Source organism: Papio anubis, chromosome 2 (genome assembly GCF_008728515.1).
Source record: "Papio anubis isolate 15944 chromosome 2, Panubis1.0, whole genome shotgun sequence".
NCBI classification, from domain to species: domain Eukaryota; kingdom Metazoa; phylum Chordata; class Mammalia; order Primates; family Cercopithecidae; genus Papio; species Papio anubis.
The window spans coordinates 108,382,247-108,407,574 of NC_044977.1; the positions used below are offsets into that span (position 1 = coordinate 108,382,247).

Below are 25,328 nucleotides of genomic sequence, written 5' to 3' on the forward strand. Positions count from 1 at the left end.
TGTTGATATGTCAGACCCCTAAATCTTTATAGGCTTTCTCTTCTACCTGTGCTTTGCATGTATCTAATTAGCACTAAATAATATTGCATTGTCTGGATGTACCACAGTTTATTTATCCATTCACCTATTGAAGGGTATCTTTATTGCTTCCAAGTTTTGGCAATTATAAATAAGGCTGCTGTAAACATTCATATGCAGGTTTTTGTGTGGGCATGAGTTTTCAGTTCCATTGGATAAATACCAAGAAACATGATTGCTGGATCAAACGGTTGCATCTAGTTTGCTATCTTAGCTAAAGTATGGGTTGAAATTATGGGAGCTTCCACTTGGTGCTTTTTACCATAATAACTCTTACTCAATAGGTCAGGGAACCAATGAAAGGCCTTTTAAAAAGCTAAATATATACACTTAGGAACTGAAAAAATTACCACAGGGTAAATACTGGAGCCCATTGGACTCAACGTGAGATGGTCTTGAGCCAATTCCTTTAAAAGAGTAAATATACGCCGGATGTGATGGCTCACACTTATAATCCCAGCACTTTGGGAGGGTGAGGCAGGTGGATCACCTAGGATGAGAGTTCGAGACCAGCCTGACCAACATGCAGAAACCCTGTCTCTACTAAAAATGCAAATTAGCCAGGCGTGGTGGCACATGCCTGTAATCCCAGCTACTCGGGAGGCTGAGGCAGGAGAATCGCTTGAACCCGGGAGGTGGAGGTTGCGGTGAGATGGGATCAAGCCATTGACCTCCAGCCTGGGCAATGGGAGCAAAATTCCATCTCAAAAACAAAACAAAACAAAAAAAAGTAAATATACACTATGGGAAAGAGAATACTGAGAACTTTCAAGTCCAACTGGATAAAGAAACTAAGCTGTTTCTTGTACCAGGGGATCCAAGATGCCATCATGGCTCTGTGGAATGATTAACTTAAGGATTCCAGATGATAATTCAAGCTTCGGTTTTCTCCTTTAACTTGAAAGTATTTACACGTATTTCATTGGGTTACAATAAGAATAAATGAGATAATTTTGGCATTTAACATGTTCTCAGTTTATGCTAGCTACAGTGTTAATGCTAGAGCTAATGTCACTTACTTTAAAAATAGATTTCTTAGAATTGTCTCCATAAAAGAAAATACTAACAAACGACAGAAGGAGGAGACACAGAAGAAAGGGGAGAATGGAAAGCAGAGGAAAACATAAAAAAGGTATAGAGAAAAAAGAAAGAAAGAAAGATATAAAAACCAAAGAAAATGATTTTAAAATGATAGAAAGAAAAGAAAGAAAGGGAGAGAAAGAGACTTCAGCTACCAGGGTGCTATGAATAAAGGTATGAAACATGCCAGAGGCCATGTGAAAGCAAATGTTTTTCTGAATGTGCTATAATACTGTTGCATATTTCAACAACTCAGCACTGGCTTTGGCTCAAGTAAAGCCGAAGGTTCAGGTTTAAAACTGTAGTCATGAGAGTGACAACACCAGCATGGCAAACAGAAGCTTCTGACTCGCCCTCCACCCACAGGTGCACCAAAGAAACATCTATCCATGGATCAATTCCCTCTAAGAGAAAGTCAGAGACTAGTTGAGAGACTCCCATCCACTGAGCAACTAAGAAAACAACATAAAACAGATAGGAGACGCCCAGGCACACTTGGGCACAGACCTCACCCTGGGCACTATGCCATAAAATTGGAAAAAGGAGTCTCCAACACCCAGTTTCTTCCCGTGGAGAAGAGTGTCTGGACTCACACAGAGGACCTTGACCTCATGCCTCCCTGTTGTTTTATACACTGTGGGGATTAGACACACACGTGTCCCCCCAGGCTATAGGAAATAAAGTGGTGGTCTTATATAGATTTTCAGGCACCTCCAGGTATTTCATCTCCCAGGAGCATTGCACAGAAGAGGCTTTTAAAAACCACAGCCCTCTGTTGCCTACTCTCACCATAAAACACTTTCAGTGGCTGCCAAGCAGGCAAGTGGCCTGGCTTCAAGCTAACTTGCATTGTATAGTTAAAGAGACAGCCAATTATTAACTCACCACCAGTCTGGAAGGAGTTTGCACCCATACTAAGCACCTCAACTTTTACCACATCCACCTAAAAGACTGTATGATTAATCTCATGACTCTTGGAGCAGAGGGGAGTAGCATGCCCATATCTCCCTGGTTAGCAAGAGAAAAATAGTGTCTTTAAACATGCATGCAAGCACCATCAGGGACTTCATCCCTCTGGAGTGGTGCAGAGAAGCGGCCTAAAAAAGTACAGCTAACTCCCTGTTTCTCCACCAGAAGGAGTTTAGGACACACACTGAGAGCACCAAATTGTTAAAGCTTCCTATTGAAGGGCTCCATCCTAAACCTAATAGCTCTGGGAACAGAAGGAAATAAACATATGTGAGTCTTCCCTGATCCCAGAACAAAGGTGATTTTAAATGGGCATCCAAATACTTCCAGGGGCTATAACCTCTTGGGGCAGTGCAGGAAAGAAGCAGGCACATGGAGCTCTCCCTTTCTCTTCATAAGGGGCTTACCACACCCACACTCAGTGACTACTTGACAGCTTGGCCTCTAATAAACTTGCATCAGGGAGCCTGTGAGGCAAGCAAACAGTACCTCTCCATTAGCTGAAACCAGAGCTTGGCACTTATTTCCCTGGCTTGCCACAGAGATAAATTCAGGCCTATCCAGTCTTTCTGGGAGGAGTTTGGCCAGGCATCATGTGCCACAACTTCCATAGCTCCCACCCAAGGGACTGTTTCCTTAACAACCTTGCTTTGGAAGATCAGAGGACTTTGCTATTTGAAGTAACCCAGGGCCATAGAAAACAAACAGGTGGATGTATGACGGGCCTACTCCCAGAAGCTATCTCTCCAGAATCAGAAGGTGCAACCTGAATGTGAGTCAAGGCATTTGCCACAGCTCTTCTCCTGGACTAGTCTAGAGAGAGTGGGATATAGACACCTGAACCCAGCCTCACTGTGAGACAGAAAGATTTGGAACTCACACCCAATCCCCCAAGCTTTCCAGCTACATCTAAAGAGTCTGACTTCCCTCAAACTCGTCTTGGGATACTGACAAGACATGGTACATCCTAAATTTTAGGGGGCTGTATTTGTCCATTTTCACATTGCTGATAAAGGCATACCCTGGGCAATTTACAAAAAAAAAAAAAAAAAAAAAAAAAGAGGTTTATTGGGCTTACAGTTCCATGTGACTGGGGAGGTCTCACAATCATGGTGGAAGGTAAAAGGCATATCACACGTGGTGGCAGACAAGAGAAGAGGGCTCATTCAAGGAAACTCTCATTTTTATATAACCATCAGATCTTGTGAGACTTATTCACTATCATGAGAACAGCACAGGAAAGACCTGCCCCAATGATTCAATTACCTCCCACCAGATCCTTCCCACAACATGTGGAAGTTCAAGATGAGATTTGTGTGGGGACACAGTCGAACCACATCATTCCACCCCGACCCCTCCCAGATCTCATGTCCTCACATTTCACAACCAATCATGCCTTCCTAACAGTCCCCCAAAGTCTTAACTCATTTCAGCATTAACTCAAAAGTCCACAGTCCAAAGTCTCATCTGACAAGGCAAGTCCCTGTTACCTACAAGCCTGGAAAATCAAAAGCAAGTTAGTTACTTCCTAGATATAATGGGGGTATAGGTACAGGCATTGGACAAATACAGTCATTCCAAGTGGGAGAAACTGGCCAAAGTAAAAGGGTTACAGGCTGCATGAAAGTCCAGAATCCAGCAGGGGAGTCAGATCTTAAAGCTCCAAAATGATATCCTTTCACTGCATGTCTTACATCCAGGCCACACTGATGCAAGAGGTTCCCATGGTCTTGGGCACTCTGCCTCTGTGGCTTTGCAGGGTACAGCCTCCTTCCCGATTGCTTTAACAGGCTGGCATTGAGTGTCTGTGACTTTTCCAGGTGCACGGTGCAAGCTGTCAGTGGATCTACTATTCTGCGGTCTGGAGGACGTGGCCCTCTTCTCAGAGCTCCACTAGCTGGTGCCCCAGTAGGGACTCTGTGTAGGCCTTCCCTTCTGCATTGCCCTAGCAGAGTTTCTCCATGAGAGCCCTTCCCCTGCAGCAAACTTCTGCCTGGGCATCCAGGCGTTTCCATACATATTCTGAAAGCTAAGTGGAGGTTCCCAAACCCTAGTTCTTAACTTCTGTGCACTCATAGGCTCAGCACCATGTGGAAGCTGCCAAGGCTTGAGGCTTGCACCCTCTGAAGCCATGGCCCAAGCTCTACATTTGCCCCTTTCAGCCATGGGTGGAGTAGCTGGGGTGCAGGGCACCAAGTCCCTATGCTGCACATAACATGGGGACCCTAGGCCCAGCTCAGGAAACCATTTTTTCCTCCAAGGTCTCTGGGCCTGTGATGGGAGGGGTTTCCATGAAGACCTCTGACATGCTCTGGAGAAATTTTCCCCATTGTCATTGTGATTAACATTCAGTTCCTCGTTATTTATGCAAATTTCTGCAGCCAGCTTGAATTTCTCCTCAGAAAACGGGATTTTCTTTTCTATGGCATTGTCAGGCTGCAAATTTTCCAAACTTGTATGCCCTGTTTCCCTTTTAAAACAGAACACCTTTAACAGCACCAAGTCACATCTTGAATGCTTTGCTACTTAGAAATTTCTTCTGTCAGATACCCTAAATCATCTCTCTGAAGTTCAAAGTTCCAACAGATCTCTAGGGCAGGGGCAAAATGCTGCCAGTCTCTTTGCTAAAACATAACAAGAGTCACCTTTGCTCCAATTCCCAACAAGTTCCTCATCTCCATCTGAGACCAACTCAGCCTGGATTTCATTGTCCATATCATTATCAGTATTTTGGTCAAAGCCATTCAACAAGTCTCTTGGGAGTTCCAAACTTTCCCACATTTTCCTGTCTTCTTCTGAGCCCTCCAAACTGTTCCAACCTCTGCCTGTTCCTCAGTTCCAAAGTCACTTCCACATTTTCAGGTATCTTTTCAACTGCGCCCCAATCCTGGTACCATTTTACTGTATTAGTCCATTTTCATACTGCTGATAAAGACATACCTGAAACTGGACAATCTAAAAGAGAAAGAGATTTATTGGACTTACAGTTCCATGTGGCTGGTGAGACTCTCAATCATGCCAGAAAGTGAAAGGCACATCTCACATGGCAGCAGACAAGAGAAGACAGCTTGTGTAGGGAAACTCCCATTTTTATATAACCATCAGATCTCATGAGACTTATTCACTATCATGAGAACAGCATGGGAAAAGACTGCCCCAGTGATTCAATTACCTCCCACCAGGTCCCTCCCAGAACACATGGGAATTCAGGATGAGATTTGGGTGGCAACACAGCTAAATCATATCAAGGACCATCAAAAACAGAGATAGCAATCTGGACAAACACAAGAATTAGAGAGGCATCTTAAAATCTCTGGCTGGATTAATCGGTGAAAACCTTCTCCATACAAGCTTAGTCTAACAAGATGGAGAGGTAGGTGTCTTATCTAATGTACAGAAACCAACACAGAGAATTAAGTAAAATGAAGAAATAGGGAATGTATTCCAAACTATAGAACAAGATAAATTTTCAAATACTGACCCAAATGTAGTGGAGTTCTGTGATTTACCTGACAGGAAATTGAAAATAATGATCATAAAGATGCTCACAGAGATCAAGACGGCGATACAAGAACAAAGATTTTCAACAAAGAGAACGTATAAAAAAGTACTAAACAGAAATGAAAGATCTGAAGAACGCTATAACTGAACTGAGAAATTCAATGGAGGGGTTCAATGGTAGCAGTAGACTAGGTTAAGCAGAAGAAAGGATTGGTGAACTTGAAAACAGATTACTGGACATCATCCAATCTGAGGAGCAGAAAAGAAAAACAAATGAAGAAGAGTGAGGACAGCTTAAAGTGACTTATCAAACACCGTCAAGAAGAACAACTTATGCATCATTGGTGTGCCAGAAGTAGAAGAGAGAGAGAAAGGAACAGAAATATATTCAAAGAAATAATGGCAGAAAACTTCCTAAGTCTAGAAAATAGATTAGAAAGATAGATTGAAAAACCCTGTAAGGATATTGAGTAAGAGAACTCCAGAGAGATCCCCACCATGACACACCATAGTCAAATTGTCAACAGTCAAAGCCAAAGAGACAGTGCTGAAAGCAGCAAGAATAAAAGCAAATTGTGACATATAGAGGAACTCCCATAAATCTATCAGTGAACTTCTCAGCACAATCTTTGCAAACCAGAATGGAATTGAATAATATATTCAAAATCCTAAAAGAAGAAGACTGCCAGTTAAGAAAACTATATTCAGGCAATCTTGTCTTTCAAAAACAAAAGAGTGATAAAAACTTTCTCAGACAAAATCTGAGAGAATTCATTATGCCAGATCTGCATTACAAAAAAATGCTAAAGGAAGTTCTTTAAGCTGAAGGAAGAGGATGCTAATTAGTATCATAAAGTCATATGAAAGTATAAAACTCACTGGTAAAAGTAAGTATGTTGTCCAATACAAAACACTCTAATACTATAATGGTGGTGAGTAAATTGATTGTATCTGTACTATAAAGGTCAAAAGGCAACATTATTTTTAAAAGGCTTGATAATTACCTATGGAATATATTATAGAAAGATGTATAGTGTGAAATCAAAAACATAAAACATGGGAAGAAGGGAAGTAGAAGTGGCGAGTTTGTGTATACAATCAAAATCAAGCTGTTCTAAGCATAAATAAATCTGTTATAAGATGTTTTATGTAAGCCTCAGGGAAACCACAAAGCAAAAGCTTATAATAGATACACAAAAGATAAAAAGAAAAGAACCAAAGGATACCACTATAGAAAGCCATCAAACCACAAGGAAGAAAGCAAGAGAGGGAGAAGTGAACAAAAGATTTACAAAACAACTAGAAATCAATAAATTGAAAAGAATAAGTTCATACCTATCAATAATAAATAATAATGTACATGGATTAAATTCTCCAGTTAAAAGTGTAGAGTAATTGAATGGAGGCTGGGCGTGGTGGCTAATGCCTGTAATTCCAGCACTTTGGGAGGCCAACGCAGGCAGATCACTTGAGGCCAGGAGTTCGAGACCAGCCTGGCCAACATGGTGAAACCCCATCTCTACTAAAAATACAAAAATCAGCTGGGTGTGGTGGTGGGTGTCTGTAGTCCCAGCTACTTGGGAGGCTGAGGCAGGAGAATCGCTTGAACCCAGGAGGTGGAGGTTGCAGTGAGCTGAGATGGTGCCACTCCACTCCAGCCTGGGCGACAGAGTGTGACTCTGTCTCAAAAAAAAATAATAAAAATAAAAAAGGGTAGAGTAATTGAAAGGATTAAAAAAAGAAAAAAAGAGAAAAACACCCAAATATATACTGCTTACAAGAGGCTCTACCTTACCTGTAAGGACACACACAGATTGAAAATGAAGAGAGAGAGAGATCGATCAAAGATGGTGACTATTGAACAGGAAAAACCCCTACTTCTAATCCTGCGATTACAGAAGAGGAGAAAACAGAAGCTATTCAGGAGGTTGCTACCCCAGAACACTATATTAAACATCCTCTACAGAACAGATGGGCCCTCTGGTTTTTTTTAAATGATAAAAGCAAAACTTGGCAAGCAAACCTGTGGCTGATCTCTGAGTTTGATACTGTTGAAGACTTTGGGCTCTGTACAACCATATCCAGTTGTCTCATAATTTAATAGCTGGCTGTGACTACTCACTTTTTAAGGGTGGTATTGAGCCTATGTGGCAACATGAGAAAAACAAACTGGGAGGATGATGGCTAATTACACTGAACAAATAGCAGAGATGAAGTGACCTCGATCACTTTTGGCTAGAGACACTGCTGCGCCTTATTGGAGAATCTTTTGATGACTACAGTAATGATGTATGTGGCGCTGTTATTAACGTTAGAGCTAAAGGTGATAATATAGCAGTATGGACTACTGAATGTGATAAGAGAAAAGCTGTTACACATATAGGGAGGGTATGCAAGAAAAGGTTAGGGCTTCCTCCAAAGATAGTGATTGGTTGTCAGTCCCACGCAGACAGAGCTACTAAGAGCCACTCCACCACTAAAAATAGGTTGTTGTTTAAGTAGACACCTTCTGAGTATTCTCATAGGAGACCGTGTCAAGCAGTTGAGATTTGGGAGCCGAACCAAAGCCTCTTCAAAAAGCAGAGTGGATTGCATTTAAATTTGACTTCCATCTAAATGTTGCTAAGATATAAGAGAAGTCTCATTCGCCTTTGTCTTGTACTTGGGTGCTTTTTTTTTTTTTTTTTTTTGACTAGTGTGTCCACTATCCCAATCAAAGAATTACAGTACACATCCCCAGAATCCATAAATGTGTTCCTGGCCCACTCTGTAATAGTTCAGTAGAATTACCATTAATTACATATACATTTTACCTATCCACAATATTCAAAAAACAACTTGGCATTTTTATACTTTACACACACAAAAAATACTGTTGATGTTCTATTGTATGCAGGAGCATATTTTGCTGGTTTGAAAGATTATGATGCATATAGTTTTCTAGCAATTTTCTTTGTTTCTTTTTATAGCATTGTCTTTGCTATACTCTTGCTGATGACTACTAGATTATAACTTATTTGTTTTTCTACTTGATAACAGTGATTCTGATTTCAGTTTTTCATTTGTTTTGCTTTTGTTCTTTTCCTCATGTAACATTGGTGAAGGATACAGGAATACGACACAAAGGTGGAATAAACATTAGTTTTGTGCGAAAAATAAAAGAAAATGAAGAGATAGAAAAATACATTCTATGCAAATAAAACCCCTCCAAAAAAGGCGGAGTAGCTATACTTACATAAAATGAATTTTAAGTCAAAAATTGTAAAAAGAGATAAAGATGGTCATTATATATGGTAAAGGGAGCAATTCAGCAAGGTGATACAACAATTGTAAATATCTATGCATCCAACACTGAACACCTAAATATTTAGAGCAAATATTAATAGATCTAAAGGAAGAGATAGACTGGCAATACAATAATAATAGGGAGTGTCACCACCTCACTTACAGCAAACAACATATCATTCAGACAGAAAATAAAAATATAACATTAGAGTGAAACTACACTCTAGACCAAGTGGCCCTGACATTTACAGAATATCTCATCCAATAGCTGCAGAATATGCATTTTCTCATCAGCACGTGGAACATTGTTATGACACAAAATAAGGCTTAGAAAAATTTTAAAAAATTCAAATAATAACAGTTATATTTTCTGATCACAGTAGAGCAAAACTAAACATCAATAACAAAAGGAATTTTGGAAACTATACAAATACATGGAAAATAAACAACATGCTTGGAAATGACCAATGGGTCAATCAAAAAATTAATAAAGAAATTTAAAAACATTTTGAAACAAATGAAAATGGAAACAGAATATACAAATACCTATAGGATACAGCAAAAGTAGCCCTAGGAGGGAAGTTTACAGCAATAAACAAATACATAAAAAATAGAAATATTTCAAATAAACAGCCTAATGATTTCCATTTCCTCAAGAATGGAAAAGCAAAAACAAATCAAATGAAAAATTATTAGAAGAAAAGAAACATGAAGATCAGAGCAGAAGTAAATGAAACGGAGATAAAAATACAAAAGATAAATGAACTCAATAGTTGTTTTTTGAAAAGATAAGCAAAATCACTAAACTTTTAGCTAGAAAGTGAGAATAATGGAGAGAAGATTCAAATGAATAAAATCAGAGATGATAAAAGAGACATTACAACTGATGCCACAGAAATATAAAGGATAATTAGAGACGATTACAAACAACTATATGGCAACAAGTTGGAACACCTAGAAGAAATGAATCACTTTCTGGACACATACAATCTACCAAGATAGAATCATGAAGAAAGAGAAAAATTGAGCAGATAAATAACAAGTAACAAGATTGAATCAGTAATAAAACATCTTTTAACAAAGAGAAATCCAGGACTAAACAGCTTCACTGCTAAATTCTACCAAACTTTTAGAAAACTAATTCCAATTCTTCTCAAGTTACTCCAAAAAATCGAAGGAGAGGGAATTCTTCAAAACTTACTCTGGGAGGCCAGTGTTACCCTGATAACAAAACCAGACAAAGACACAACAACCGCAAAACAACAACAACAACAACAACAACAACAACAACAACAACAACAAACCTATAGGCCAATATCTCTGGTGAACACCAATGTAAAAATTCTTAACAGAATACTAGCAAACCAAATCCAACAGCACATGAAAAAGATTATACACTATGATCAAGGGGGTTTTACCCCAAGGATGCAAGGCTGGTTTAACATATGCAAATCAATAGATGTGATACATCACTTCAACAGAATGGACAAAAGCTATATGATAATCTCGACAGATGCAAAAAAAGAATTTGATAAAATTCATTATTGTGTCACAATAAAAAGTCTCAAATTCGTTATAGAAGGAACATATCTCAAAACAATGCATACCATATATAATAAATCCATATATAACATCATACCAAATGGGAAAAAAAGCCTTTTCTCTAAGATCTGGAACAACACAAGAATGCCCACTTTTACCACCTTTATTCAACATGGTGGTAGAAGTTCTAGCCAGAGCAGTTAGGCACGAGCAAGAAATAAAGGGCATCCAAATTGGAAAGGAGGAAGTCAAATTGTCTTGTTTGCAGAAAAGCCTAAAAATTCACCAAAAACTCTTACAACTAATAAACAAATTCAGTAAAGTTTCAAGATACAAAATCAGGGTGCAAAAATCAACAGCGTTTCGATACAGCAATGGCAAACGATCTGAAAAAGAAATCGGGAAAGCAATTCCATTTACAACAGCTACCAAACAAACAAAATTTCTAGGAATAAATTTAACTGAAGAGATGAAAGATCTCTACAATAAAAACTATAAAACACTTATGAAAAATTAAAGAGGACATGCAAAAAATGGAAAGATATTTCATGTTTATGGGTCAGAACAATTAATATTGTTAAAATGCCTATACTGTACAGATTCGCTGCAATCCCTATCAAAATTCCAATGACATTCTTTACAGAAAACAATTCTAGAATTTGTAAGGAACCACATATGACCCTGAATAGCGAAAGCTATTCTGAACAAAAAGAACAAAGCTGGAGACAGCACACTACCTGACTTCAAAATATATTACGAAGCTATAGTAACCAAAATCACATAATACTGGAATAAAAACAGACACATACACCAGTGGAACAGAATAGAGGATCCAGAAATAAATCTATGCATTGACAGCCAACTGATTTTTGACAAATGTACCAAAATCACTCACTGTGGAAAAGATGGTCTCTTCAATAAATAATGCTAGGAAAACTGGATATCCATATGCAGTAGCACAAAAGTAGACCCCTGTCTTTCACCATATACAAAATTAGGCTAGAGTTGATTTTACATGTAAGACCTGAAACTATGGAACTATTAGAAGAGAACATTGGGGAAATGCTTCAGAACATAGGTCTGGGCAAATATTTTTTGAGTAAGACGATAAAAGCCCACAAAAGCAAAAATAGACAAGTAAGATTACATCAAGCTAAAAAGCTTCTGCACAGCAAAGGAAACAACAGGGCGAAGAGCCAATACACAGAATAGGAGAAAATATTTGCCAACTATCCATCTGACAAAGGATTAATATTTAAAATATATAAGAAACTTAACAACCAAGAACCAACAGCCAACAACCCAACAGCAAAAAATCAAAATAATCCTATTAAAAATTTGCATGTAATCTGAATAGACATTTATCAAAAGAAGACATACAGTGGCCAACAGGTACGTGAAAAAATGCTTGACATCACCGATCATCAGAGAAATGCAAATCAAACCACAATAATCTATTATCTCATTCCAGTTAAAATGGCTGTTATCAAAAAGACAGAAAATAACAAATGCTGGTGAGGATGAAGAGAAAGGGAAACTCTTATACACGGATGGACGGGAATGTAAATTAGTACAGCCATTAAAAAAACAGTGAGGAAATTCCTCAAAAAAAACCTAAAAATAGAAGTACCATATAATTCAGTAATCCCACTACTGGGTATATCCAAATGATAGGAAATCAGTACATTGAAGAGATAGAAGAGATAGCTACACTCCTAAGTTTATTGCAGTATTATATCCCAGCTAAGATATGGAATCAACGTAAGTGTCTATCAACAAATAAATGGATAAAGAAAAGGTGGTGTGTATATATATATGTGTGTGTGTGTATATATATATATGCAATGGAATATGATTTAGCCATAAAAAAAGAATGAAATTCTCTCATTTGCAGTTGTGGCAACATAGATGAACCTGGAGGATATTATTTTAAGTGAAAAAAGCCAGGCACAGAAAGAAAAATACCACATGTGCTCACTTATATATGGGAGCTAAAAAAATTGATCTTATAGATGTAGAGGCTGGAATAATAGTTACTAGAGGCTGCGAAGGGAGGAGGAGTAAGGAGAAGTTTATTAAGAGGTACAAAATTACAGTTAGATGGAAGAAATAAGTTCTAGTATTCTACATATAGCATAGTGGGGTGACCATAGTTAACAATAATTTGTTGTATATTTCAAAATAGCGAGAAGAGAGAAATTTGAACATTCTCAACACAGAAATGATAAATGTTTGAAGTAATGGATATCTTAATTATTCTGATTTGATCACTAAACATTGTTACATATATTGAATTATTACATGTACTCCATAAATGTGTACAATTATTATGTATCAATTAAAAATAAATTTTTAAAATCCCAAAACCATAGTCATGATTATCTGTTATGCCAATTATATCTTGCTTCCTAGTAAAACCACCCCACAGTGTAATGGCTCACAAAAACATTATATTATTATTGCTCATATTTCTGTGGGTTGACTGTGCTCAGCTGGATGGTTCTTGCTTGGGATCTTTCATGTAATTACAGTCAGAGATCAACTAGAGTCTTCTGAAGTATTGACTGAGCTGTATGTACAAGATAATTCATTCAAACATCCAGTAGTGAGGGTGACCGTTGGGCAGAGCACCCGTGTGTGACCTCTTCACGTGACTTGAGCTTCCTCAGTTTATAGCAGCCTCAGGGAATTCAGGCTTTTTGTTGGTAGTGGTATATAATAGGAAAACTCCCAACTGTTTTCTCCTGTTATACTATCAACATAGAATATCTCTGGTCACCAAAATGTGGGAGTTTTCCTAAACCAAGCAGTTATCCCGTGGACACCAACTGAGTGCCCTAGGACTCAACTCAGTTTTGAAACCGTCTACCTGGAGATAACATTAGATCCCATAGGTTAATGGCTCAGTCTCACAAGACTGCCCCTACTTCAGATGCCAATCATAAGTAGTAGGTTCCCAGGTTACCCACAACTTCTGTCTGCCGTGGTTGCAAACTGGAGTTTTCCACAACCCCCTTCTTGGGTTTGAACATTTGCTAGAGTGACTCACAGAACTCAGGAAAGTGGTTAACTTACATTTACTGATTTGTTATAAAGAATACACCAAAAGATACAGGTTAACAGGCAGATGAAAGAAATGCACAGGGCAAGGTATTTAGAGAGGGGTGAGGAACTTCCATGCACTCTCTAAGTGCACTTTCCTCCCAGGACCTCCATATGTTCAGCCTCCTGGAAGTTCTCTGAGTGCTAAAGTTCTGGGATTTTTATGGAGGCTATATTATGTAGGCATAATTGACTGTTAACTCAATCTTCAGCCCCTCTCCCCATCCTAGATAATGAGGTGTGGGGCTGAAAGTTCAAGCTTCTAATCATGGGTTATTCCCATTAACCATGGGTTAGCACACATTCAGGAGCCCACCAAAAGGCACCAAAAAAAATGCTCCTAGCACCCACAAAATTCCAAGAGATTAGAAGCTCTGTGTCAAGAACTGGGGTCAAAGACCAAATATTAGAACAAATGCGTCCCTTAGCACCCTGATTATGCAGGAAAGTACAAGGGTTTAGAAGCTCGTGCCAGAGTGACCGGCGTCAGAGACCAAATATGTATGCCATCTTATATCACAATGTCACAGGGCTCCAAGGGAGCAAGGCAGAAGCTACCAATCCTCTGAAAGCCTAGCCTTGAAGCTGGCCTAACTTTGCCTTTACTCTACTCTGTTGGTCAAATAAGTGACTAAGGTCAGCCCAGATTCAAGGGGAGGGGAAATAGACTCCACTTCTCAATGGAATGAGTAGCAAAAACTTTGTACTTTAATTTTCTGCACTTCCTCTCAAAAGATACCACTATGTAGGACACCAGCATGATTTCTGGGCCCCCATGAATCAACAGAAACACTGTTAGAAGACCATTGTGTGTGCGGAGTTGAAAAGAGAGTAAAGTCAGGTGTGGTAGCATGTGCCTGTAGTCCCAGCTACGCACGAGTCTGAGGTGGGAGAATCACTTGGTGCCGGGAGTTCAGGGCTGCAGCACACTGTGACTGTGCCTGTGAGTAGCTAGTGCACTCCAGCCTGGAAAACATAGTGAGACCCTGTCTGTAAAAATAAGTAAGTAATAAAAATAAAAAAGAGTAAAAATTATAATCTTTGTCCTTAGGAGGCTTAACACTTAATTAACCTGGAAGGAAGATAAATGCTATTTAGAATGAAATATCTTACTCTGCTTCCACATGTTAGATCAGGAGCATTAGTTAAGGCACCAGATATCTCAAAGACCACTGGATTTTTTTTTTTTTAAGGCTTATTACATTACAAAATTTAGTAGAAATTTTGAGACGGAAAAGAAGACCTGTTTAGTTCCAATTAGGAGAAATTTAGCCAGAATGGCTAAATTGCTTTGCATTAAGATATTAATGGTAATTGTGGATTTTGGGTAGCAGCAGGCAGGTGCTATAACTAAGAAAAAAAGAAAGAAATGAAGAAAATAACTCAGAAAAGAATTATTGGCATGATGGAAGCAGACAAGGGTCTTGAGGAACTGAGAAGTAATCCTAAAATTTGCTTAGGATGACATAATTACTTATTATCCAGTAAACAAGATTTAACTCCCCTCAATACAGAATTAAATACACAGTGTTTATAAAATCCAAACTCATAGTATTGACATTTTTGCATAAAAAATCTGTGCTGGTTATTAATTCAGGCATTTATAGTTTGTTTAAGAAACTTTGGCTTCTTAGAGTAAATGACAGACTTATGATTCAACTTTTAAATGTGGAATTAAGTAATTGGCTTGGATTTGAGATTTTTAAGTTAAATTTATTTGTTATATTTATATGATTTATTTAAACATTTTGGAAAAGCTTATTGAGTCAAAAAAGCTATAATTAAAGGAAAATTGAATATATTGAATTAGGAAATATAATTAAGAATATTTTAAGGTATTTAATCCATTTTGTAGGTAGGACAAAATATTAATTTAAGGCCCTTAAAATGTTTGCTAAAATATATTAGGCTTATAAGTTTTATGTGGTAAATGTAAAATCTTAAGGAAGTTTTGATTTTGTAACCATAGTGAATTGAAGATTAATTTTTAAACCAAAGTAAACCACTGAAGAGTAGTAGCTGTGCACAAAAACTACTCTCAAGTACATTAAAATAACTCAAGTTAATGATATTCATTCTTAGAGTAGAAAATTCTGATATATGGAATATCCACTTATCAATAGGCTGGTTTTCAGATATTTTGAATTGCGATGTCTGAGTAGGAGCCAAATTGGTTGGCCTTTTACATATCATTTAACTGCTCTCTCCTGTTCTTTTGATTCTTTGATAATTCCCTGGATGATGACATTTTCCCAAGTAATGAGTGGTGCTGCTGAATATGTCAACTTTTGTAAATTAGGCTTTCCAATACCCATGGGCAAAACATTACACTCTTGTTTGCCCCCTTCTCAGAAGTAGCTGAACAGACTGAGTTTAAAGCTTATCTGAACGAGGAACAAAGCCTGGAAAGTTTTACGGTAAAGGGATGTGTTCAAAAACTTGGGAACTAGTGAAGATGAGGGATTATAATAAAAGTCTGCATATAACCTTAACTACAGTGTTCACTAAGAAAATCATTATAGCAACATAGGTTGGTGTGTTTATAGCTATTTTTTTAAAAAAACAAAAGATTAAAAAAGAAAGGAGAAGGGGAAGTGGATGAGACATTCCTGTGATTGTAAAGCCTAAAACAGTAGACTTCAAAGCTTCTGAAGAAACCATTCTTGTAATCCACTGCTTAATTCTCCCTAAGTAGCAACTGGCAAGGTAGATCGGAATGGCTTAAATATTTACTAGGATTCCCAGTAGGAAACTTAAGCAGATGAAATGACCATTGAAATAAATGGGAGTAAAGCTTTTAATTTCCCCACTATTTTTGGTAAAAAAAAAAAAAAAAAAAAAAATTCTTGTTTTGAAGAGTTAACAAAAATTCTTATGAATACTGATCAAATATTTGCAGGCCCCACTTTAGATAAAATGATCAGTGACATAAGTGGGAGTAACTTTTATTTTCCCACTATTTTTAGTAAACAAAATCCTTGTTTTAAAGAGTTCACAAAAATTCTTAAGAATACTGATCAAATATGTGCAGGCCCCACTGTGTGCAGGATTCTGCCTGGAGTTTCAGGGACAGAGTGAGATGAATGGTATTACAGTTAGAAGCAGCTGGTATTCAGTTGGTCTGTTCCTTGCTCAGCTCTTTGCAGCTACAGCCTTGGTCTAACCTACTTGTTTAGCTCTTCTTAACAAGGACAGGGAGGATCTTTGGAGCCTGCTGTTGTTGACTTGGTGTGAGGCACAAACTGAGCTCCATAGAAGTCTTCTGCCTCTGTTGCGTGGACTGAGCCATACAATCAGCATGGATTTTTCTTCCTGTTGGAGCCTTTCACGGGACTGAACCCCAGCCTGCTAATCTGGGGGCTATTGCTCTGCTCAGCTATTTCCGGCTTCTTCTCCATGAGTCCTGTCTCTCTTACTTTGGCCTCAGATAGTGGATAGGGAGGGGTTGAGGAGAGAGAAGAGGGTATGCATGCTGGGACTAAAAGGCTGTAGCCAGCCCAACTTTAGACTAACACACTGCCTGACACTTTTTTGTTTCAGCCCACACGCATCCAGCACTTGTGAACACCACGGTCTGCCGGGGCCCCAGGTGGCCCTGTCCAGCCCTCTCTATCCCTGCAGTATCCTATCCTTAGCCGTCTTTCTCTTTCCTGTGCCACACAGGCATGGTTCCTCTTCTCATTAGTTAACATTCGTGGGAGTTTTGCCTGATTTGGCTAATATCATGCTAGGCTTGGGAAACTATTTGTGACCAAAAAATATTTAACTAAAAAATATTTATTTTTATTTGCTTTTGAATATTTTCAAATATTGAAAAATAATTTTTAAAAATAAAAAATAATTTTACTTACTTTTAAATAGCATTTTGTAATTTTGTACCGTTCCATTACATGCTCCTAATTTTTAGATCATATAAATGATGGTTACCTGATTCTTTGATATTCAAATTTTCATAGAGATAAAACACAGTGAGGAGGGTTTGCAGCAACTGAATTTACCCAACAGGATTTCGCTTATATTTATAAAGATATTAAACATTATACAACTATGTAATCACTGGTGTTTAATAAGCCAGTGTGTAACCCAGTATATAATACTTGAGGGAACTGAGCAACTTTTAGAAGTTACATCAATTCGATAAAAATGCATTATTCTAATAAGCATGTTACAGAAAGTAAACTATAAAAAGCCAGGATAAATATGAAAAAATAATCAAACAGGCTAGTAATCCAACAAATATAAATCATAAAAATGAGGTATTTTAAATCTATCAGATTGGCAAAGATATGAAATAATGCAAGGATGTCAATTATAAACTGCCTATATATGTGCTTGTACAACATTTCTGAAGAGTGATTTGGCAACAGATATTAGGAACCTTAAAATATGGATATCCTGGCCAGGCACGGTGCCTCACGCCTGTAATCCCGGCACTCTGGGAGGCCGAGGCGAGCGAATCACCTGAGGTCGGGTATGGGAGACCAGCCTGGCCAACATGGTGAAAACCCGTCTCTACTAAAAATAATACAAAAAAATTAGCAGGGCGTGGTGGTGCGTGTCTGTAATCCCAGTTACTCGGGAAACTGAGACATGAGAATCCTTGAACCCAGGAGGCGGAGGTTGCAGTGAGCCGAGATTGCGCCATTGCACTGTAGCCTGGGCAACGGAGTGAGACTCCGGTGGTTCACGCCTGTAATCCCAGCACTTTGGGAGGCCGAGGTGGGCAGATCACGAGGTCAAGAGCTCGGGACCATCCTGGCCAACATAGTGAAACCCCGTCTCTACCGAAAATACCAAAATTAGCCTGGCGTGGTGGCGTGCACCTGTAGTCCAGCTACTCTGGAGGGTGAGGCAGGAAAATCGCTTGAACCCGGGAGACAGAGCTTGCAGTGAGCCGAGATCTCACCACTGCACTCTAGCCTGGTGACAGAGAGAGACTCCGTCTAAAAATAAATAAATAAATAAAAGGCGTATCCTTGATGCAACAATTCTGCTTCTAGGAATTCATTCTAAGAAATCGTTAAGTATGCATATAAAGGATGTTCACTGTAACATTCTGCATAACGTTAAAAAAAAGTGAGCAACATAAATAGCCCAAAATAGGAGCTTAATTAAATAAATGAGAATGCAGTCATTATAAAGGATATTGTAGAAAAACAGCTAATGACATAGGTTGATTTTATGATATATTTTGAATAAAAAAGTCCCAAAACATTATGTCCCATATTATTCTATTTTAATTATGTGTGCATGATATACTCATGAATTAAACACCAGAAGTATATAGGCCAACATATTAATAATGACTGTCACTGAGTGGTTTGATTATAGGATGTTTAATCCTTCTTTTCACTTATTTTTATACTTTAAATCTTCCCATCGCCTTTGTAAATAATAAAGTTTAAAAATCAATAAAAATAGAGAAAAAAGGAATTATACTAATGATTACCTGTGTGATTTAAGGCAGAAGTTCTGAAAATTTTTGGTCTCAGGACCCTTTTACACTCGTAAAAATTATTAAGGATTCCAAAGAGATTTTATTTATGTAGGTTCCATATATTTATATTTACAGTACTAGAAATTTAAAGTAAGAAATTTTTTTTTTTTTTTTTTTAAACGGAGTCTCACTCTGTTGCCCAGGCTGGAGTGCAGTGGCCGGATCTCAGCTCACTGCAAGCTCCGCCTCCCGGGTTTACGCCATTCTCCTGCCTCAGCCTCCCAAGTAGCTGGGACTACAGGCACCCACCACCTCGCCCGGCTAGTTTTTTGTATTTTTTAGTAGAGACGGGGTTTCACCGTGTTAGCCAGGATGGTCTCGATCTCCTGACCTTGTGATCCGTAATTTATAAAATGTTTGTTTACTAATTCATTAAAAATAGTAATAAACTAATTACATGTAAACTTTTTTATTTTATTTCATTTTATGTTTTTTGAGGAATCTTGCTCTGTCGCCCAGGCTGGAGTGCAGTGCCACAGTCTCGGCTCACTGCAACCTCCACCTTCCGGGTCCAAGCAGTTCTCCTGCCTCAGCTTCCCTAGCAGTGCATGTAACATATTTTTGTAAAAAGTAACTATACTTTTCTAAAACAAAAACATTTAGTCAGAAGGGTTACATTGTTCTACATTTTTGCAAATCTCTTTAATGCCTGACTTCACAGAAAGAAGCTAGATTCTCATATCTGCCCCTGCATTCAATCTCCTGTGGCATGATATATCATGCAGCCTCTGGAAAACTTCACTGTGCATTCATGCCAGAATGAGAATAAAAAGGCAAGTCATATTTTTTATTGTTATGAACATATTATTATTTTGAAAATAATATCTATACAAAAATTGTTTTGACTTCGTGGACCCCCTGAGAGGGTCTCAGAACCTTTGGGGATCACCAGACAGCAGCTTTAAGAATGACCTGTTTAAGGTATTGCAGCTGGGTGGTATGAAGAAATTAATCATCATAAAAAGAGTACACTATCAAATATTCGCTGTGTGCCAAGAACTATGCTGAGAGTTTTAAGTATGTGATTTTGTTTAATCCTGTCCACAATCGTAAGAGCTAATTACTGTGATTACCCCCATTTTGTAAATGAGGAAGCTGAGGCAGAAAGAAGTCAAGCAACTTAATGACACTCTCCAGGGTGTTTGTCCCCACTGCTGGTTCTTTAGACTACTCCCTACCTACAGTTCTTCTCTGTTCTCATCTCACGCCATCCTGCAAAAAGATGGCCACGTGCTGGACAGCTCTGTATGCTGCCCCACTGCCATGCTTTACAGTGTCTGGCTGTGCATGCAGGTAGGCTTATTTATCAGAAAGAACCCAATCTCACATGCCATAGAACATAAGAAGGCAACATTTGGAGGATGTTGGAAAACATACTTTTAGAATTTAATGCATTGTCACCTTTTAGATCATAAGATCAATCTCTCTTCTCTTGGCCTCCCTGCTGCCTGCTTTCCTTTTATCCTCCATCCCTCCTGTCGCTTCCCAGTATCCTGGTTGCAGGCATCCTGCCCCTGCTCCTGTGTCAGGCTACGCCAGTGAGAACTGTTCACGCTGCAGAATTTATGCATGGTGGAGAACAGAAGTGAGCTATTAAGTTTTCCAGAATGGAGCACCCACCAGAAAAGCAAACCTCTTGCTTGCTAATTTTAAACCACTTTCCTCAAAGCACGAGCCTAATGTGTTCAAAAGCAAAATTTACTTTAAAATTAACAAAGTTCAAAAGATTATTTTAATATTTGAAATAATTTTTGCCTGCTATACTTTATTTGTCATCTGTATTTCCAAGAAACTTTACTTTTAAATCATCTTTTAAAAATATGCAGTTATTGCTCCTTTTTATGACTGAGAGTATATGGAAAAGTTGGCGATACATCTGCAAAACCTTTCCTGTGCCTATAATAAAACATATGGTTTAGACCTCTGTTCTCTCCCCCTCTACCTCTAGTTTTAGTCACCTAGAAATAAGCTTCTCTATTTGTCCAAATTACCAAGTAATTACCTTCTCTGTTCTCCTCTAAAGCCTGATTTAGTTACAATATATTTATATCTTTTTTTGTTTTTCCTGAGGATATTAACCTTAGACTTTAGGAAGAATGCTTCTAATCTTCCCCTGCTTATACACACATGCTTTAGGAGGGCAAGAAAAGTGTTTTACTCAGATTTATAACACTTGTGCCTAGAGGGACCTGGCATGTAGTAATATACTCAATAAAAACATGTTGAGTTAACCCTAATAGAAATAATTCTTAAAATTCCTTTCTTCTTTTCTTCCTTCCTTCTTTCCTTCCTTTCATCATGCAATAAACATTTATTGAATTCCTCTTATGAGCCAGACACCATGTTAAGTAAGTCCCAAGTTTGTAGATATTATCAACTCTGACCTCAAGAAGCATAGAATGAGCAAAATCATCCAGTCGGAGAGGTAGGTAGTGTTCCCACCTTTCAGGTTTTCAAGACAATTTGGGGAGGTTTTATTAAGGTTGTATCCTGAGCACGCATCTCTCTTGTTGCCAAAAAACAAAAAACAAAAAAACAAACAACAACAACAACAACAAAAAACATGCCACAGAGAGAAACAGTATTTCAGACTGAAACGTCAGTAACTATGCTGATTTATTTTTATTATCAAGAAAACGGTAATAGCAGACCATAAATCTTGAGGATTCCTCAATATTAAAACAAACAACAACAACAAAAAACCAACCCACCAAACAAAATGACTATATAGGATAAAATTATGGGAGAAATAACCTGTAGAAGATATGCCCCAAAACTTGAACAAAAGAGTAGAGGCATACGTTGGAGATATTGCGGGTTTAGTTCCAGACCATTGCAATAAAACAAATACCAAAGTAAAGTCAGTTGCACACGTTTTTTTGGTTTCTCAGCGCATATAAAATTTACTTTTACATTGCACTATAGTCTATTAAGTGTGCAATAGCATTATGTCTTAAAAAAGTACGTACTTTAATTTACAAAGACCTTATTGCTAGAAAAAAAAAGCTAACGATTGTCTGAGCCTTCAGTGAATCACAATCTTTTACTGGTGGCCTAGCTTTCAACCTCTCTCACCTTTTGACATGTCTACCTCACAGTTTTTGATTTAAATAAGTGAGAGATGGGCAACTCCTTCTTCACATGAAGACATAGAGGACATTGGCCTAATTTCAATTTTGTTTTATCTCAGGGAATTGGGAGGGCCAAGAAAAGGGAGAGATGGGGGAACCATTAGTTGGTGGAGCTGTCAGAATACATACAACATTTACCTATTAAGTTCACTGTCTTATAAAAGCATGGTTCGTGGCACTCCAAAACAACTACAGTAGTAACATCAGAGATCCCTGATAACAGATCCATATACTAGACATGATAATGAAAACATCTGAAATATTGCAAGGATTACCAAAAGTGACACGGATACGAAGTGAGTACATACTCTTGGAAAAATGGTGCCAATATATTTGCTCGATGCAGGGTCGCCACAAACTTTCAATTTATAAAAAATGCAGTGTTTGCAAAGCACAACAAAGCAAAACATACTAAAAAGAAGTATGTCTGGACTTATCCCTAGGTAGAAACAATTCCGGGGAAGCCCAAGCTCAGAGTCAGTGATTACAAGGAGAAGGAAGGGTCCGCAGACACACATCAGAATGTGTAATTGGCAGCCCCACTGTTGTGACAGGGCAGTCCCTGCCTCTGGTCTCTCCAACCTATGTCTGCTAAAGTAGGCAGTGGCTGAACTGGCCCACAGGCTAAGGTGAGGGGGCTCTGGGGCCAGAGGGGCAGAATATTGCCCAAGGCATTTACTTCTCTCCCCCTAGGAAGGATGTGGAGACTCTATACCAAGACATAAAATATTACCTGACAGTACATTCTATCTTTCCTCCATCATCACTGAGGCTGGTTTAGAGTAAACACAGAAAACAGATAAACAGGAATTTTTAAAGATTAGCCCACATTCTTGGAGTAAGAGAACAAACAGAAGAATAATTTAAAATAAGGACAACTAATATTAGAGAGTTCCAAGGAATTATTGCATCTACCAACAATAAATAATGAGAGATTTTGGAGATTAAATATTTGTTACACAAGATCAATATCCTCAATATACGAAGGATTCTTATAAGTCAATAAAAAGGCCAATAATATAATAGAAAAGTAGGCAAAAGCAGGAAGATATAAGGGATTCTTAAATATTTGAAAATATACCCAACTTCATTCATACTATGAAAAATGCAAACTAAAAGTACAATTAGATAACACTTTTCATCTATAAGATTAAAAAGTTTGAATGCTTTGATAACACATTGATTTGGTGAGAGAATGAGAAAATAAGCCTCCTAAATGCTACTGGTGAGAGTAAGATCAGTAAAGTCTATATGAAGAGCAGTGAGAGAAGTCAAGCAACACATATCAGGTTATACAGTGGCCTTGACCCAGCAATCATGCATCTGGGAAGTGACCTTACAAATATGTACGCACGTAAATGAAATTTCACTTGTTTATATACAAGGAAATTAATTGCATAATTTTTTGTATTAGCACAATACTGAAAACAATCCAAATATCTATCAATAAGAAACTGGTTGAGTAAATTATAGAACATCCATATAAAGAAAAACTGCGCATTAAGAAGATAGCACAATTCTACATATGGGAATTTATCTTACAGATATTCTTGCACGTAAGTGATTTATTTGAACAGATACACTTGTGAAGTGAGTAAAATAACATATAAAAAAGGTATTTATTGAAGCATCTTTGTAATTGCAAAAAGTTAGACAAAAACCAAATGTTTATTAACAGCAGAATGATTAAATAAAGTATTGTACACTCAAATGATGAAGTGCCACACCATTGTAAAAATGACTGTAGAAACTAGATGGGTAAAATATTGAAAGTTCTCTGCAAATATATTGTTATGTGAAAAGGCAAGTATATACAGTTGACCCTTGAACAGCATGAAAGTTAGAGATACCAACTCCTCACACAGGTGAAAAACCACAACTAACTTTTGTGTGTGTGTGTGTGTTTAAATTATTTTATTTTTTATTTTCAGCTGGGTGTGGTGGCTCACGCCTGTAATCCCAGCAGTTTGAGAGGCCAAGGCAGGTGGATCACCTGAGGACAGGAGTTTGAGACCAGGCTGGCCAACATGGCAAAACCTCATCTTTACTAAAAATACAAAAAAAAAAAAAAGCTGGACGTGGTGGTACGTGCTATAATCCCAGCTACTTGGGAGACTGAAGCAAGAGAATTGCTTGAATCCGGGATGCAGAGGTTGCAGTGAGCCAAGATTGTGACATTGTACTCCAGCCTAGGTGAAGGAGTGAGACTTTGTCTAAAAAAAAAAATATATATATACACACACACACACACACACACACACACAAAGTGAGACTTTGTCCAGAAAAAATTTTGTATATATATATTCAGTTCAGGGATACATGTGCAAGTTTGTTATATAGGCAAATTATGTGTAGTGGGAGTTTGTTGTACAGATTATTTTATCACCCAGTTAATGTAAATGTCCAATAGGTATTTTTTCCGTCCTCATCCTTCTCCCACTCTCCATCCTCAAGTAGGCCTGTGTCTGTTGTCTCCTTCTTTGTGTTCGTATGTACTCAGTGTTTAGCTCCCACTTGTAAGTGAGAACATGAGATTTTTGATTTTCTGTTCCCCACGTATAACGTTTGGCTCCCCCAAGACTTAACAACTAATGGCGTACTCTTGACCAGAAGCCTTACCAATCCTATCAACAATCAATTAAAACATATATTTTGTATGTTAAATACTGTATCCTTACAAAAAAAAAAACCAGAGAAAAAAATGTTATCAAGAAAATCATCAGGAAGGGAAGACACATTTACAGTACTGTATTATATTCATTGATATTGTACTGACATGGCGGGCAACTGTAGTTGCAAACTTCAATCTACAGTTCATATCTGCCGATTTTTTTTTCCTTGCAATATCATGACTTTTGTCTGCTTTTTGGGAGCACTCCCAGCATCACCAGTGGCACTTTGTATGAGTCCCATAGTGTTATTCAAAGTTTACAGTATTGCACTAAATATGACAAATATCTGAGAACTGGGAGAGATCACTTTTTATTGCAATATGCTATTTAGTGGAGAGAGGAACTACTCAAGTGGAGATGATGAGCATCCCACAGCACACAATATTTGAAATAAACACTAATAACTAGTAACTCACCACAATAGCAATGGGAGGTAGCAATGAAATTATAACAGTAGTACAGTATTCACTA

General features: G+C 38.0%; 1 pseudogene across 1 annotated transcript; it reads left to right on the forward strand.

The window, feature by feature from the left end:
• Window positions 1-1,322: 1,322 nt before the first annotated feature.
• LOC101021930 lies at window positions 1,323-8,778 on the forward strand (annotated as a pseudogene). The gene is made up of 2 exons (XR_002520204.1): window positions 1,323-1,332; window positions 7,494-8,778. The product of XR_002520204.1 is annotated as a eukaryotic translation initiation factor 4E pseudogene (transcript).
• Window positions 8,779-25,328: the final 16,550 nt, after the last annotated feature.